General features: G+C 36.5%; 2 pseudogenes across 1 annotated transcript; both read left to right on the top strand.

The window, feature by feature from the left end:
* The first annotated feature begins 613 nt into the window (after positions 1-613).
* Positions 614-1,302, top strand: LOC104605851 (putative calcium-binding protein CML44 pseudogene; annotated as a pseudogene). The gene has a single exon (XR_016081228.1). The product of XR_016081228.1 is annotated as a putative calcium-binding protein CML44 pseudogene (transcript).
* A 16,754-nt stretch (positions 1,303-18,056) lies between these two features.
* Positions 18,057-18,966, top strand: LOC104605879 (putative calcium-binding protein CML44 pseudogene; annotated as a pseudogene).
* The last annotated feature ends 223 nt before the right edge of the window (positions 18,967-19,189 follow it).

The raw sequence follows: 19,189 nt of genomic DNA, 5'->3' as shown, positions 1-19,189 counted from the left end.
TATTTTACCCTAATATATATTGGGTTTGGGGGGCATGGCAGGGACTCGACTCCCATCCTCAACCCCGGGGTTGGGGATCATGGGAAAAATTGTCATCCCTACTCAAAACTAAAATGATTATCTGAATAAATTCTTGTGAAAAAAAGGATGAAAAAAAGGAGAATGACTGATCAGTCCAGGTTAGAATTTTGTGACTCCACTGTACATGGGATGAATTGTGGCTGTGAATTGATGCCAAATTCATGGGCAGGATGTAGTTTAGGGGGTTGTGATTTAGAATTCTGCATAGGGTTGCAGAGTACTTAACCCTAACCTGTTCTTTGCCACAAGAAAACCAATAAAAAGATTAGATTTTTCCCCTGAATGGTTTCTCCTACTTCAGTTATGTTAATTCGGGCACCAATCTTTCATATACGTTACGTTGTTGTGGTCCATAGATGTAGACTGACCGGCAGAGAAACGGCCCTTAAACTCTTCAGAAGCTTCTCCGAAATTTCCTTGCCGACTTTTTCATCATTTCCACCTTCGTACTCAATGCGGTACTAGCTAGAACAAAGTGGAAATTTCGCCTAAATTTCATCATCCCCATTGCACCTCTATTTATACAGAAGCTTTGCATACGGAATATGTGTGCAAGGCTGCAAATGCAATGCCACCTGCGCCATATTGTTCCTGAATTCTGATGACTCCTGCTGCAGCATGGCTAGCCTCAAGTCTGTTGACTTGCACAGGATATTCAAGAAGCTGGACCAGAACGACGATGGCTACGTTAGTCTCGGCGAGCTCAGCTGGCTCCTGGACAAGGTTGGCATCCGAACTGGCCCTGACGAGCTCGAATCCATCGTGGGACGAGAGAGATTAGACCTGCAAGAGTTCATCTTCTTCTATGAGCAGATATCGAGGCCAGACGGGGCGGAGCCTGCAGCTGGCTTTGAGGGAGATGAAGAAAGGGACCTTGTCGAGGCGTTCAAGGTGTTTGACCTGAACAAGGATGGATTCATATCCTGTGAAGAGCTTCAGAAGGTTTTGTCCAGCCTTGGACTCTGGGAGGAGAGGAGTGGATGCAGTTGCCGGAGTATGATCTCTGAATTTGATACCAATTCAGATGGGTTGCTTGATTTTGAGGAGTTCAAGAGAATGATGCTACTTACGATTCCTTGAGCCTTTCTGTATATGAACTTTAGACTTCTCGTTCTCTCATACAAAATTAAGGTGTTAATGGTTAATAATAATTTTGGATTTATTTTGATTTTATTGTTATAATATATATTTATAAACAGGTATAACACCTATATTTATGTACATGTATGGCATCCATGAAATTATGTATATAGTTATATGGTTATATATATATATATATATGTATTATATATTATTATTTATTTATCACATCACAGGTTATTCTGGATGGTTGAACCACATACCAGCCACACTAGAGACAAATAGGTCAGGGTTGGTTTTTAAAATATTATGGAAGCGGTTGATTTTATTGTATTTTTTTCGTTTGCACTTCTTGAGAAAATGACTAACCAAATAGCCACTACAGAAAAAACGTTTTTTGTCACCGTCGCCAAAAACTTTCGACGACATATGCACAAACGTCGCAGTCATATACGTTGCGAAAACTTTTGGCGATGTTTACGAAACAATTGACGATGTTTGACAAATGTGCTAATTAAAGCGTTTTGGCAACGTTCATAAGCGTCGCTGAATCTTAGAGGTTTCGCGACGTTTATAAACGTCATCGAATCTGAGAGATTTCACGATGTTTATAAACGTCCCCAAAAATAATACATTTTATTTAGACTTTTGCTTTTGGCGATGTTTAATTAAACGTCACTAGAACTTTTATAGATGCTTTAATAAGCATCCATCACCTGTTTGTGTAATTTGCCCAATAAGGCATTTATCAACCTATAGGCTCAATAATTCTTTTACCAACCTGTAATTTGAATTCACATTTATACACAATGAAAAAATTAAAAATAAATCTTTTTTACAATAAAATATTTGATAGTTGTATGTTTGAAACCAAAAAATGAAAAATATATACATCATCTAAAAAGGACTTTCTTCTTCCCCTTCAGATTCCCCCTTTCCCTCTCTCGACTTGTTTGACTTGCATGAGACGCTCCTTCCCTTTCCTGATTTGTTTGAAGTGCATGAGATGCTCTTTCCCTCTCCTGACTTATTTCACGTGCATGAGATACTCCTAATCCAAGTTGTTGGGTATCTTGTAGAAGACAATGAAAATAGAATATTATTTTCATGCCAAAAAATTATAAGTGCATGAAAAATAAAAATAAAGTTGGGATGACTTACAGGGTTTGCTGGCGAAGCATCATGAGAGGCGTAGAGATTGTTTTCCGATCCATGACTCTACACAAAATATATATTTTAAAATTCAAACAATAACTTATGATTGTTTCTAAGTGATTAGTCCCATAGCTAGTAAAGAAATTATCAGATTCAGTTAATCCTTTCTTTTTATTTGATATATAAATTCAGTTATCAAATTCGGTTAATTCAAACTAGAATCACCTGAAAGGCATTTTCTAGACTCCATAAGTTACTTTACCAAAGAGGTTGGATTTTTCACAATTGAAGCTATAGTCTTACAAGGGTTCAGCATTAAGCATGGAAATCTTTCACTTCACTCAAAATTCCAACATATTTATAAGAATCACCAAGGACCACTTTCTTTTTAAATTCGTTAACTGACATCCTTGCTCAAATGAGTAAGATATTCACTATGGACGCAAGAGCTTTACCTTCTTCAATATGGTGCCTCAATTGCTACAGCCCTTTCTCTACATTGTTCATCCGTCTGATGGTCATTTGAGAGTCATCCTCCACCTTCAACCTTTGAAAGTCAAGGGAGAGCATGAACCTCAACTACTGCAATAATGCAAAGTCTTAGCTCTAATTGTTGTTCCATAACAAATCAGATATGAGCACTGGGTATAATGAATCTTCCCATCTGAATTTATGAAAATACCTTGGTTTCCAGAATTTCCAAGGTTTCCAAAACTACAGCCATCAAAGTTCAGTTTGGCAACTCCAGTCATGAGATGAAGGAAATCAATTCTACATCTAAATACTTCTTCTAGAAGATGTTCTCGGAACATCTTGTTATGCTCTCTTTGCCTCATACACCTCATCATTATCAATTTGGCAATTAATCCTACTAGACTCTTGCAGCATAAGTGTAGACAATTCTAATTGCCTCAACATTAGAATGGATCATCTTCCGATGTGTAGAAATTCATGAAGTTCATGTGTATTCCACCAACATCTCTCATACTTAATGTGGCTGAATTTCTTTCTAGCATTGAAGCAAGTTGAGACGTTCAGCCCAGTAGTTAAGCCTACAACTATTCGGCTCATTCTCTCACTCGCCTTGTCCTTTCAATGGGATATTCACTAATTAGATGTTAGCAATGCCTTTCTTCATGGTGCCCTTGATGAAGAAGTATTTATGAAACAACCTAGTGACTTCACTAATCCCCAATTCCCTAACCATGCGTGCGACTTCACAAGAGTTTATATGGCCTCAAACAAGTACCTCGTTATTGGTTCACTTGACTTTGCAATTTTCTCCTCTCTTTCCAATTTGTTGAGTCAAGGGATGACACCTCTCTCTTCATTACATGATCTAACTCCAAAATGATTACTTTACTTGTATATGTTGATGACATACTAATTACTGGCTCTAGTTCCACTACCATCTCTTCTCCCATTTCTGAGTTATCATCTTAGTTTGCTCTTAGAAATCTTGGTCCTGCTCATTACTTTCTGGGTATTGAGATGCATCACACTCGAGATGGTATTCATCTGTCAACACAAGTATATGCATGATTTACTGGTACAGGTTCATATGTATGAAGCAAAACCTGCCTTCACTCCGATGGCTTCCTCTACTCGACTTTCTATTGATAGTGGAGATTTATTGAACAACCCCACTCAATTGCGTAGTATTATAGAGAATCTACACTATTTGAAGTGTACGATTACTCATGGATTATTTCTTTGTCCCTTGTGTTCTCTCTCTCTGGCTTCTCTGATGTTGACTAGGTTGGTTGCCCTATTGATCGCCGCTCTAGAGTGGTTATGCAATTTTTCTTGGTCCTAATCTCATCTCCTGGAGTTCTTGGAAACAACCGGTTTTCTCTCATTCCAGTACGGAGGTTGAATATCAATGCCTTGCTTCTACCGCTGTTGAAGTCCTCTAGTTAAAGATGCTCCTCTTTGAGTTTGGCTTTCCTCCTCTTAACTTGCTACTTTATGGTGTGATAACATGGGGGTCAAATTTCTTACTTCTAACCCTGTTCAGCGTTCCCATACTAAACACATTGATCTCTTGATATTCATTTTTATCTGAGAGAAGGTTGTTGATCAATCTATTATCATCCACTATAATACATCTCTAATTTTGATCAGATGACTGATATCCTCACTAAAGCCTTACCTTATTCATGGTTTCTGGACCTCACTCTCAAGCTCAATATCTATCAACCCCCATTGACCTTGAGGGGGCTGTCTAGGGATAGTGTTTATCCCATTGTTGTTATAGATTCTTATCCTAATTAACCTCTAACTCTTATCTTTGTAACTTATCTCTTCCAAAATACATGTATAAATATCTATTGTTCAATCAATGAAATCACTAAGATTTTCATTCAAACTCGAGCTCTATTAGGAGCTTCAAAGTGTGCTGGTGAGACTTGACCTATAGTCAGAGAACGATGGGGTCCGCGAGCAAATTGTTTGTAGGTTTGACACCAATTCGGATGAGTAGCTTGATTTTGAGGAGTTCAAGCTCATTATGTTGCTCTACATTCCATGACAATATGCAAAGAGAATGAGAGACATTCTTTGTGAGATTCAAAAAACATTGTTTCTTTCTCATGGTGATTGAGATCATTTCATTGTTTCTATTAGATGGGAATGGATTGGATTAATGGTCAATGAAAGTAAGTTTTCTTCCTTCTCCCTCATACTCTTATTTTTTCTTATGAGAATAATCAACTATTTCATGCCAAATTAACATGGTTTTCAAAACCGGACCAGACCGGACTGGACAGTCGGACCAGAAAAACTAGGAACTGGTTAGGTGACCAGTTCCATTTCCCCCCAAAACCAGATTTTCTAAAAATAATCGTTGATTTTGGTCAGTAAACTGCTGAACCAAGCAGTTAACTGTTCAAACGGTTTTAACCGTTTTTTATTTTTTTTACTTTTTTAATTTTTTTGTTAGAACGGGCCGATTGTTCAGTTCGAACGGTTGGACCATTTGACCCGGTAACCGGACCCTTGACCGATTCAGTCTCTAGGTCGGTTTTAAAAACCATGCAAGTTAAAGGAGCACTGAAACAATGAAACACAAGAAAGAACAATCATCCAGATTTTCTCAAAAAAACATTGATTTTGGTCAGCAAACCGCTAAACCGGACGGTTAGCAGTTCAAACTGTTCAAACCGTTTGAACGGTTTTAACCTTTTTTTTTAATTTTTTTTTATCAGCACAGGCTGACCATTCGGTTCGGACTACGGATCGATTTTAAAAACCATGCAAATTAAAAGAGCACTGAAACAGTGAAACGCAAGAAAGAGCAATCATCCATTGTAAAACTGAAACAAGAACCATCATAAACCATCATACCCAATAAGTAATGAGAGCAAGTAATTATATTAAACTCAATGTTTTAAAACAAAAACTAGTCCAAAACGATGTGATGCCAGAAGCTTCTTAAGCAAAGTTGAAATAAAAGGAGTCCTATCACAAGTTCAAATCAAACAATATTATTTTTTGGATTATGTCTAAGTCAGTCCAACTACAATCCAAGTTTTACTTAATGGTTAATTTTCTATTTTCTATATATCTTCTATTATTTATTATTTTTAATTTCTATTAATTTTATGAATACTTAATAATTAATTATTTTTAAATAGAATTTAAAACGACTTATATGCAAGTATGTTAATTACATGGGTATAACATATGAGAGCATATATGAGATGGATTGGCATCAAACTTAATGGGCCCATGGTCTGAATGAATATCCATGTACTATTTTCTATCTTCTATATAAGATTGTCGTGGTGTGAAATTCTGAATGAGTCCATGTATTATGTGGTTTCTCATTTCTATATAAGATATGGGACTGTATATGGGAAGGGTTCACATTAAAAGTAATGGGCCATACATGTATTATGAGGTTTTTACAAAAGATATAGGACCATATATAGGAGAGGTCAGCATTAAAATTAATGATGGACTTGTGGTTTGAACGAATCCATGTGTCATGCAGTTTATATACAAGGGGCTATATATGGGACGGGTTGATATCTGGGTTATTTTTGGTTTCACCATTTTAGTTTTAGGGTATTTCGGTTCAATTAATTCGGTTTTAGGGTATTTTGGTCATTAGATTAAAGTTTTGTATTTGAAAAATCGATTAACCAAAAATCCGGATTAACCTTATTTCATTGTGGGATTAATTGAAATAATTGAATAAGAAATTAGTTCAATTATTTCTATATTTCCTTAATTTGCTTTTGGTTTGATTGTTCATCTTTGAATTTTAATTAATTCGATTTTGATTTTTAACTAAATAAACACCCCATGGAGGTTATGGATGTGGATGGGCTATCTCCATTGTGTAGCCCTATAAATCAAAAAAACAAAGAAAAAGTTGTACCTTACGGGATGGGTTGTTGATTAAATAGTTTAACACATTAATTCAATAGGGCTGAATTGGGTTCTTCCCTAACTAATGTTTTTTTTCAAATTTGAGTGCTATACAAAAATAATGTAGAGCAATAATGTGAGGTGATTGTGTGTAGAATGATCAACAACAGGGGTGGAGCCAGGAAATTGTTATAGGGGGGGCCAAAACATAAATGAAGTATTGATGCGCCCATAGGGGGGCCAACCTTTGAGATGGAGAGTGGGGGGAGGGGAAAATTTAAATGGAAAACTGTATTATAGTGGGGATTTTTTGAACCATAGGGGGGTGGGGCATGGCTCCCCTCGGTCCCCCTGGCTCCGCCCCTGATTAATAACAAGTTTAAAGAACAATCACAATGAATCAAAAGCACATACAAGATTTATAGAGATTTGACCAACTCATGCCTACGTCCTCTCCCTGGTAGGGGTGTCAATTGGATTGGATTTGGCCCAATTGATTTGGTCCAATGTGAGTCCATTACAAATGGACCAGGTCCAATCCAATCTAATGAATACTTTGGACCATTTTGGACCGGTCCAATTAAACATTTGGATTGTCCAATCTTCTCAAAATGATTTTATTTTAGATTTGTTCCAATCAAACCTGGTCTATTGACACTTGTATTCCTATCTTCTATTAATGGACCAAATGTTGGTTCAATCAGATCCAATCCAATATAAATCCATTACAAATGAATTAGGTCCAATTCAATCCAATGAATACTTTGACTTCTTTGGTGTCAATAAGTCTTTTAACTAGACAGACTTACAAGTGCTATCTCAACCTTTATAGTGGTCAATGTTTAAAAACTCAACAACTATCAACAAGAAATCCACTAACTAATCAAATATGAAAATAAAACACAATATAATTCATCTACAAAGACTGATATATGCAAATACAAAATAAACTATTCAAATACAAGAATGAGCACAAACAAATATGGGCTATGCACTTGAAGAGAGTAATGATTCTTGGAGAGAATCAATGAAACACAAATAGAATTTTCAAGCTTTTCCTGCCAATACATTTGGGTGTATCAGTACTTTAAACCATGCAAGACTTTAGCCCAATTCACTTGAGTTTTTCAACTCAAACTCATGTACATATAGCAAGAATCAAGCTTAGAGAGCTTGTGACCATTATAAAGTTGTTGGGAAGAGATTTACTCTAAAAAATGTTTAGAACTTGTTCACAACATTGCTAAAGGCTTACAAGAAGAGGAAAGAGCAATCAAGGCTCAAAATATCGATACATATCAGGTCGTATCGACCAATACATATCATATTGGGGGCTTCCCGATATGCCCATACAAGGGGTGTTTCGAGGTCTTGACTGGTTCAGAGGGTGGAGGGACCTTAAATCGGCCCGCCCCTTTGAACTAGATCCAAAAAAAATACTAAAAAAGAAGCTATCGATACTGCTTGATATGCTACTATCGGCGTATCAGGCGTATCGATATTTCGAACCTTGAGAGCAATTGATCCTTTAAATGGTCAAAAATCTCATTTATTTTCGTGAAGTAGTTGATTAGTACAAGAAAATGATCAACTACTTCAATCCCATCAGAAGTAGGTAGTCAACTACCGTGTTCAAGTAGGCAACTACTACTCACTAGAGAGAATCTTTTCTCCCTCATAGTTGATTGCTATCTCTTGGTAGTTGACTACTTGATGCAATTTATTCTCAATTAATAGATAGTCGAATACTATCTTTTCATTAGTTAACTATAGGCTAGAGCCAATGTGACGTCAGACTCAATTGTCATAGGTAGTCGATTAATGCCTCATGGGTTGTCAACTATTTAGTGACACTAGTCTCGACTATCAAGGTAGCCAACTACTACCTTATGGGTAGCCAACTACTGACTATGTCCAACCTTAGAACCTTTTGGTAGACGAGTCCAAAGGTCCGGGTGGTTAACTTTTTGACCTCCACATTTAGAATTTCATAATTAAGCTTAATTTAAAGTTTGGGGAAAGCCTAAACACTTTTTTCTAACTTCTCCTTTGGTCTCCAAGGTCTTGAAAATATCAAGATAGGTCTCAATTAAGTCATTGTTGTGCATCTTGCAAATGATTACATTAAATCCTAAGAGCAACAAAACAAGTTGAAATTCTAGAGCTTGATGTCTTCTTTTTCTTGTTCACGGTAGCAGTAGAAATCACTTATTGCAATTTTGGATAAATTCCTTGTGAAGAGAAAGAAGAAGAAGATGAAGAGTTTCAGCGATAGAGAAGAAAAGGAGTAGGATGTCAACCAGAATTGAATTAATTCTGGCTGCCAACCTCTCTTTGTATTATATACTCAACTTAAAAGAATAAGAGATTATAAGAATGCCCTTAGTAGGGTGGCTACTTAAGTAGCTGAACAGTTACAACTTAAAAACATAAACTAATGGGCTTAAAGCCCAACAACTTCCTAACTTAACAACTTAAAAGTAAGAAATAACGAGAAATCGGCCAACTCAATAGTCCCCCTTAAGTTGGGAGTAAATGTCACACATTCCCAACTTGCGTAGATCATGCTCCAACGTGTTTCTTGCAACACTTTTTGTGAGAACATCAGCAAGTTGTAGATCAGAAGCAATGTATGAGAGACAAACTTCCCCAGAAATCACCCTTTCTCTGATGAAGTGTCTATCCACTTCGATGTGCATTGTTCGGTCATGCTGAACTGGGTTATGGGCAATGTTAATTGCTGCCTGATTATCACATGACAACATCATAGGTTCTTTTGCCTTTACACCAATTTCTCCTAACAAGGAACGGATCCAGAGAAGTTCTAAAACTCCATGTGCCATGGCCCTGTATTCTGTTTCTACACTTGATCTTTCCACCACTATCTGTTTCTTACTTTTCCACAAGAATAGGTTACCCCCAACAAGGGTGTAGACTCCTGAAATATATCTCCTATCATCAAGGCATCCTACCCAATCAGCATTTGTATAAGCCTCTAGTTTCAAATGTCCATGATTAGTAAATAGTATGCCTCTGCCTGGGTGTCCCTTCTGATAAGCAAGAATCCTATCAATAGCCTCCTATTTATGGACTCGTGGGGCATGCATGTATTGACTCACCACACTCACTACATAAGAGATGTTTAGTCTTGTCATACACAAATACAGTAGCCGCCCCACAAGTCTCTGATATCTCCAAATGTCCTTTACCAGCTCACCTTCCGATGCATTAATTCTTTGATTCTGATCAATAGGAGTACTGATTGCCTTTGTTCCAAGCTTCCCTATTTCTTGTAGAAGATCCAGAACATACTTCCTCTGGGAAATGAAAATTCCATGTTTTGATCTTCCAACTTCAATGCCCAAGAAGTACTTAAGCTCTCCAAGATCCTTAATTTCAAATTCCCTGTGTAGATTCTTCTTCAAACTGCCAATCTCACTTAGGTCATTCCTTATGACAACAATATCATCCACATAAACAATAAGGACTGACACCAAGGATCCCCTCCACTTCACAAACAAGGTATGGTCAGATTGAGCCTGAGAGTAGACAAAAGCAACCAAGGCCTTCCTGAACCTATCAAACCATGCTCTGGGTGACTTCTTAAGTTTGCATACCTTTCCCTTTTCAGCATCATTGTAGAAACCAGCAAGAAGATCCATATACACTTCCTCTTGTAGATCTTCATTTAAGAAAGCATTCTTCACATCAAGTTGAAACAGGAGTCAAGAGTATGTGGCAGCAAGAGAAGGAAGTATCCAAACAGAAGTCATCTTTGCAACTGGTGCAAAGGAAGGAAATGAAAGGAAAGCACGGTAGGAAGGAGAAAGTCCACTGTAGGATAAATATTGTGAAATACAATGAGAAGTACACTTTCTCTTCCCTTTTCTAAGAGCAATAGGAAGGTCCAGGTTATCTTTTAATGGGATTAGTAGAATCAATGGAAACTAAAATAGTAGAGGGATCAAGAGAAATACCTGAATCCGTGTCAGCTGAATCTGGAGTCTCCAAGGAACCGATAAGAAGTGATGTGAGTTCTACTGCGATGAAATCAACCTCCCTGTGAAGGCTCTGTTGTGAATAATGCTAAGAAGCAGGACGCAAGGGAGGTGGTAAGGTAGGTGACATAGGAGGATCAGACATAGGAGTGGACACAGGAACTGGAACCGGAAGAAGGATAGACTGCTCACTCACTTCCCCAAAACACTCCCCCTAAGAAGGATTCTTTGAGAAAAAGTATGTGGACTCAAAAAATGTGACATCCATAGTAACATACTAACTCCTAGAGACTGGACTATAGCAGAAGTACCATTTTTTATTTTTTGCATATCCAAGGAAGATACACTTCTTTACCTTCGGATCAAGTTTTGAACAATGAGGACCAAGAATATGTGCAAAGCAAAAACACCCAAATACTTTGAGAGGAATATGGAACATCTCCCCCTCAGGAAAAATGAGACTAAATAGGGTGTTGAATCCAAGTATACGGGAGGGCACCCTATTAATTAAAAAGACTGTTGTGAGAACTGCATCACCCCAAAAATGAACTGGAGTTGTAGATGTTATCATCATGCTTCTTGCAATCTCAACAATGTACTTGTTTTTTCTTTTTACAACACCATTCTGTTGTAGACTGTAGGAACAACTGCTCTGATGGACAACACCATATTCTAACAAATACGAAGCAAGATGCTTTTCAAAATATTCCCTAACATTGTCTGATCTGAGCACCTTTATTCGTATCACAAACTATGTTAGCACCATCTGATGAAATTGCCTTATCAAGGATGGTACCTCATCTCGGGATCTCATTAAGTAAATCCAAGAATATCGAGAAAAATCATCCACAAATAAGAGAAAATATCGATCACCACCCATAGAAGGAACATGATAAGGTCCCCACACATCAGAATGAATAACATCAAAAGGAGATGAACATCTTTTATTACTAGCTTTAAAGGAATGTCTACAATGTTTTCCAAGTTGACAACCTTCACACTTCAGACTTGACAAATTAACAGACTCAAAAAGCTTTGGAAACAAGAAACTCAAAGAAGAAAAAGACATATGACCTAAACGATTATGCCAAAGCATAATCTAACTCACAGACCCTAACTCACTATCCCTGCTGACATAACAACCCTGATGAGGAGGAAGCACATCCAAGAGGTAGATTCTATTCACTACATGACCACTCCCAATCGTCCTCTTTGAATCCAGATCCTGCAAAACACAATGACCAGGAGAAAAAATTACTAAGCAATTCAGGTTCTTAGTCAAACTACTAACAGATAACATGTTAGTATTCAATCTGGGAACATGAAGGATGGAGGGAAGGGAAATGGAATCATTAATCTTGACAAACCCCTTCCCAGCAATGGGAACATGAGATCCATCAGCTGTGAAGACTGTCTTTGCCAGAATAGAGCTGGTAAGAGGAAAAGATAGTGAAACTATGGGTCATGTGCTCTGAGGCTCCATAATCTATAATCCAAGGAGGCCCCTCCTTACCTGTAGTAGAAACATAATTTGCAGTGGCATGTAAACTACTTGTGTGAGCAAAGAAAGTAGAGTGTGCTCCACCAGAACCACCTGTACCTAGTTGTCCACCTATTACTAAATTAGAACTGATTGTATCCTATTGATTTTGGAACTACCCATATCTCTCAAGTTCGGCCCTCACTGCAGCAGTTGCAACAGACTCTAGAGTAGTTGCAGTGGGAGGGGCCGGTATGTCACCAGTGACTTCCATGTAAGCATTTCCCTTCTTGTTTATTAGTCTATTCGGCACCAGATGAGGATGAAGCTTCCAACAAATATCTCTTGTGTGTTTATGCTTTTTACAGTAGTCACAAATCAAATCATTTTTGTCTTCCTTCTTGATTTCATTGCCACCCCAGTCTCCTCTTTGTTTATGTCTCACAATGCAAACCATGGCTGATTGATCAAAAACATAATATTTTATCATCACATTTCTCTTGCTCTCTTCCCCTGACACAAAGGCATATGCCTGGGTGAGAGTAACACTCTCCCTGAAAAAAATGTGTTGTCTTGCAACATCATACTCGAGATTAAGGCCAGCAAGAAATTCAAAAACCCTATACTTCTCTAAAAGCTTCTGATAGGTAGTTGCATCCTTAGTGGTTTCCCAAACAACTGTCTCCAGATGGTCAATCTCCTACCACAGGGTTTTAAGGGCTGAAAAGTAAACAGCAATAGGTCTATCTCCCTACCTTGTAGCAATAATTTGATTTCTCAACTGATAAGTCCTAGCAACATTCTCCCTCTGTGAATAGGTTTTTGCAAGCCCATCCCATATTTCCTTAGTTGTATTTGCCCACAAAAAATTTTTACTTATATGGGGCAACATCGAATTACATGGACAAGTCATCACCATATAGTTTTCCTGTACCCACCGAGAGCTGTTAGTTTCGTGTTTCACTTCTTCACTAGTGATATACCCTAATTTTCCACGAGCACCAATGGCCATCTTTGCAGATTGTAACCATTCTAAGTAATTTGAACCATCCAACTTAACTGTGGTAATGGTTTCAGCCCCGAAAAGGTCTCTGGCACCTCCTCCCACTGGTCTCATTTCACTCCCGGGCTTGTTTTAAACTCCGTTACCCTCCAGAATTATCAAAAAGGGGATAGAAGGTTACTGTAATATGCAAGAATATCAAATAAATAACTTTTGGTGCCCTAGATGGTCCTCCCAAGTAGGACTTGAACCGTCCCCCTCAGAAAACTCCAAGGAACCCTAAAAAATCAGGGTGCCACTTCCTAGGTCAAAATTGAAGAGTCCAACAGAAACATGACTCTCCCCCTTTCTCTAGTTTCTCCTGATTTTGATGGGAAACCCTAGACCAGTTACAGGGCAAACAGATCCACCAAAAACTAGGCTTACCTAAGATCTTCGACCAGCCTCTTAAATCACCATGCAATCGGCCGATCTAGGGTTGCATGATAGAACAACTCAAGGAACCTTCAACCTACTCTGATACCAAGTAGAAATCATTGATTGCAGTTTTGGATAAATTCCTTGTGAAGAGAAAGAAGAAGAAGGTGAAGAGTTTCAGTAGTAGAGAAGAAAAGGAGTAGGATGTCAACCAGAATTGAATTAGTTATGGCCGCCAACCTCTCTTTATATTATATACTCAACTTAAAAGAATTAGAGATTACAATAATGCCCTTAGTAGGGCGGCTACTTAAGTAGCTGAACAATTACAACTTAAAAACATAAATTAATGGGCCTAAAGCCCAACAACTTCCTGACTTAACAATTTAAAAATAAGAAATAAATAACTAGGCCCAATAACTAGAAATTGGCCCAACTCAACAGTAGCATAATTTCTTTCTTGGAGAAATTTTATTCCATCATCTAATACTGTTGTTCCCCTATAACTTGGATTATTAGTGAAGTCAATGAGTTTATCAGCAAATCTTTTCAGTTCATCTAAGGAATCTTTAGATACAACTGCACACATGTCTTTTCATGATATTAATACTTTCAATGAGTTTATTATTAGGGTGAATGATGGTTCAGCCCAGGGTCAGAATTTTTAGGCCCAAAGTACAGTTGGGGTGGGTGCCAGCTCGGAATTGATGCCAATGGCATTCACGGGCGGGCATTGGTGTATAGAATGGGAGTTTTTGACATTTTAAATGTTTATAGCTCTATAGTGAAATTCAGAAATCTGCATTGAACCTATCCATACTTTTTCGTTATTATTATCACTAAAACACATACGATCAACATGGGTCCCTTTCAATCTTATTCAACCATTAAATTAATAATTCTTTTATCCGGAGAAATCCATTAAATGATTCATGATCAACAAAATGATAATTGGCATTAAGAGGCATGTATACTGTTAGTAGGGGTGGTAACTAGGTGGGTTTGAGTTGGGTTGTAAATGGGTTGGATTCAACCCAAACCTGCCTTAACCCAATTCACCTGCCCAATCCATTAACCTTTGAACAACTTGAGTTCTATGAGAATTACTTAAAACTTAAAACTTTCTTTTGAGAACTTAGTTGGGCATGGCTTAGTGGTAAAAGTGATTATCTTCCATACAAGTGTGCAAGGTTCAAATCGCATTACATGTACATTAAATTTAAGAGTACTTGATTGTATTTGGGTTTTGGGTCTGACTGAGCTGCTTGGGTCCGAACCGGACCAGGCCAGCCTAAACCATGTGCTTGAGTTCGTAAATAGGTCGAGATTGAATCGAGTGCAGTTGAGCCATTCAAACTCATGCTGGATTGAACAACCCAAACCAATCAGGTGTGGGCTGCTTTATAATGTCCCTGGTTGAACCATTCGGATATGGATTGGATGATTCAAACCAAATTGGTCATGCTGGTTCATGTGCCATCCTTCGGGTTGGTTACATTTGGGATATTCAAACCAAATATGACCATGTTAATCTGAACTAGATCTAGGTCAATTTGGACTTGATGTGGTTGGGTCCATTTTTAGTCCCAAATTGGGACAGTCCAAATCGCATGCTTGTGTTTGGGTTAATTTGGTTTGGGTACTGGGTTGGGCCACCAACTAGTTGTATTTAGGTTAATTCAGATCAAAGTATGGGTGAATTGAATTGCCCCACATCGGATTAAGCCATTGAACCATTTTGACCAAGTTTAGGTTTATGACAATATGAGTGATCTGTTGGCCCAAAACGAAAATAATTTTAGTCAATAATTTTTTTGCAATAATTAATTAGAAATTAATGCATTAGTTATGAATTATAATTTTGAGTTGATTAAAGTGAAAAAAAATTAATAAAAAATTGTTAAGTAATTAACACTTGTATCATTAGTGGTTAACCCAGTGGGTACCCACAACTCGACCCAACCCAACCTACCTTCTTTGATATTATTAGGAAAGTAGTCTCCCACCCCTAACTACTGTTTAAGGTATTATGGAACCTTATGGTTTGAATGGTTGGCTTTAAATGCTGGCCTATAAAGCTATAAACCCAAATGATATAATGAGAAAGCCAACACATGTGGGAAGTTGACAGAAAGTCATAATAAACACCAAGCAATACAATTAGGAGGTGTTTGGTATGGCTTCCGTTTATTTGATAAATGGTGTCATATCATCACCAAATCAGCATTTATCCCATCACGCTGATTCGTATGCATAGGTATTGATAAAATTTGGTCTTGATTTATGTGCGTGCCAACCATTGGGATAAGCTTTATTTTAACGCTTCCCTCAATGGTTAAGTGTTATTCACTGTTCCATTGATGTGGTGCCTAATGGCATCTAGTTGTCAACAAATCCCAGAAAAACGTTTGCCAACCACTTTTTCTCCGTCTTGAAGACAAATCAAGTACAAATTAATTAAGGTCAGTATTCATTTTTATGTACTAAAGTTTGAAATTCCAATGCTTCTAAAATGTAATAACTACTTTTAGAGGTACATCTGAGTTGGTGAACTTTTCTTAGTGCTGATATTTGAATGTAGAGAATGTTGTTCTAATTTTTGACATGTGAATGTTGAGTTTTGAAAAAATGACAATTGACTATTTTAACCATGGATATAAATAAGCTTGTTTAACTATTTAATAAACTAATTAACAATTAATTAAGTATAAAATGATTAAAGATAGTGGAATTGATAAAAAAATATCAATAATTAAATAATATTTAAATAATTGAGCATTTAAAAATTAATTAGATAATTATTATTTAATAATTAATTAATTAAAATAGGTATTTTAATTAACTATTTATTTTGATAAGTATTTTAGTAACTAAAACAATAATTATCCTACTTTATAAAATATTAATTAGAAATTATTTAATAATTATTTTAATTATTTAATTAATATTATTAGATATTTATTAAACAATTACTATGTATTTACATGATCAGTAATGGATACTTAAAATAAATAATTACATAGTTATTTTAATAAATACATAACTAGTAATTATAAATAGATAATCATTAATTAATATATAAATAAATATCAAAATAATAAAATAATCATTACTATACAATAAAATAATTAAATAGGTAATTGAATAAAAATATATAATTAATCAAATAAGAAAATAAAAAATAATTATTATAATTATGAAATAATAGTTAACTAATAATTATATAGTTAGAGTATTAAATATGTAAAACAAACAATTAATTAATATTCCCATATATACATATTTATAAATTATGATTAAATAATTAATAATTAAATAAATAGCTAGTAAAATAATAATCATTACTAATTAACTATTAAAAAATAATTGAATAATTGTGCATTTAATCAAGGTTTTAAAACTTGACCCGAAAATAGAACCACTTTGGCCATTGGTTTTTGGGCCCTCCAGGCGGTGGGTTAAAAAGGAAAAAAAATCAATTTTGATGGTGAGAAACTTGGAATGAATGCCTTTTTTCTTGCAAATTATTAATTGATCATGCTTTTGCTATAAAGTCTAAGGTGGTGTTTTGCAACTGCTAAAATATGTGCTGCACAAAAAATGTGGAAATTTTTCAAAATAGAAAAAGATGCTCCATTCAGCATTTCAGTAACTCCACTTGGCTATTTATCTACTAAATGTGATTCATGACGACTGAGATTATTTCATTTACCTCCAAAAGTTTTATTAAATATGAGAAATCACCCTAAAATTAATCTATTTTTATTTTAGAAATCATTTTGCATTCCACTTTAAACACCTATTACAACAACTATTGAATTCCACCAAAACTTTCATATTATTAATTATAGCAATAACTTGTAAAGATTTATTGCTTTTATTAATTATAGAAATAAGTTTTAAATGTTTTAATATAGAAACCTAGAAAATGTATCGAACCCGATTAAATGAATTTTGCATAATAGTCATATTTGAGATAAGGTGGGTATGATAAAGATAGAATTTGAGATGGATTAGGGCAATACTTGGCTCCTACCCCTTGAAGGACATGCATCCTTCCACCTCTTGATTTTCATATTTAAACCCTAAAACCTAAACCCTAAACTCTAAATTCTAAACCCTTAAATCTTAAAACTTTAATCAATAAAAGTAACTTTTAAATTCTAAACCCTAAAATCAAAATTCTAGCCAAACCCTTGACACTAAAGCATAAATCTCTTAAACCCATCCTAAACTTTATATTTATTGTATAAAATGGCTTTGTTAGCTAGGACGCATGTATCCTCCAATGGGGTAGAACCATGTATTTTCTCCCACTAGAATCCCTCACTTAATTGATTGCATGGCTGATGTGGGGTGTAATTATAGGTTACACAGCCCCTAACACAGCCATAAAGTACAGCTAATATAATCCAGATTAAGTAGAGAAAGCATGTCTTGGTTGTACATTTTAAGGTTGAAGTAACTCCCTCTTCGCTGGGAGAAACGTTTGACTGTTTGGAGAAAACAACCAACAAACAGCGAAGCGTTCCCCCTTCCCCGGAGGGATCCCGTCATTTCATTGAAACCCAGTTGGTAATTGATATATATATATATGAGTCGGTTTCTATCACAAAGATGAAAGCAAATAGAATTTTGTCCAGAACCCAGTAAAGAAGAGGCAAGGAAATTAGCTGAGAAAACTCCAACTACAGAGCTCTGATTATTTTTCTTCTTCACCAAGTATTTAGGACGATTTCCTTCACAATATAATCCTCATTTCCTCCTGCAGCTTGCAACTATCTGTACAAACATGTCTGGTGGCCACCTTCAGCATTCAGACTTGGAGAGGATATTTTTGAGGTTGGACGTCAATGGCGACGGCCGTCTATCCATTGATGAACTAGTTTGGCTCCTTGACAAGGTTGGTGGCCACATTGTCCCAGGCGACCTGGAAGAGATTGTGGGAGAAAAGAGCCTAGACTTAGAAGAATTCATCCTCTTCTGCAAGTCGATATCTGATCCAGTCGAGGAAGCAGATGAAGACTTGATGCAGGCATTCAAGGTGTTCGACCTGAACAATGATGGGTTCATTTCTTGTGAGGAGCTTCAGAGCGTGCTGGTGAGACTTGGGCTGTGGTCGGAGAACGACGGAGGCTGCGAGCAGATTGTTTGCAGGTTTGACACAAACTCGGACGGGCAGCTTGATTTCGAGGAGTTCAAGCAGATGATGTTGCTCTCCATTACATGACAATATACACAGAGAGTGAGAGACATTCTTTGCATTGTGAGATTCAAAGAAACATTGTTAATTTCTTTCTCAAGGTGATGACTGAGATCATTTCACATATTGCATTAATTGTTTCTCTCAGATGGGAATGGATCGGGTTAATATATATATATAGGGTCAATGTTGTTAAATTTTCTTTCTTGTTCTTATTCAATTCCTCTTAGTTTTCTTAGGAGAATAATCAACTTTTTCATACCAACAAAGAATGATATCAAAGTAGGAGGTGGGTTATTCCATCTCTGAACGAGAGAGAGAGAGAAAGAAAGAGCTGTGGTGGTGAACTGGTGATTGGTCCACTATATCTCATGACCTACCGAATGCTATCAAAACCA

The sequence above is a fragment of the Nelumbo nucifera genome, chromosome 1 (genome assembly GCF_055504915.1).
Source record: "Nelumbo nucifera cultivar China Antique chromosome 1, China Antique-T2T, whole genome shotgun sequence".
Classification (NCBI taxonomy): Eukaryota; Viridiplantae; Streptophyta; class Magnoliopsida; order Proteales; family Nelumbonaceae; genus Nelumbo; species Nelumbo nucifera.
The sequence above is the reverse complement of the archived record's forward strand: the minus strand, read 5'-3'. Positions and strand labels throughout refer to the sequence as shown.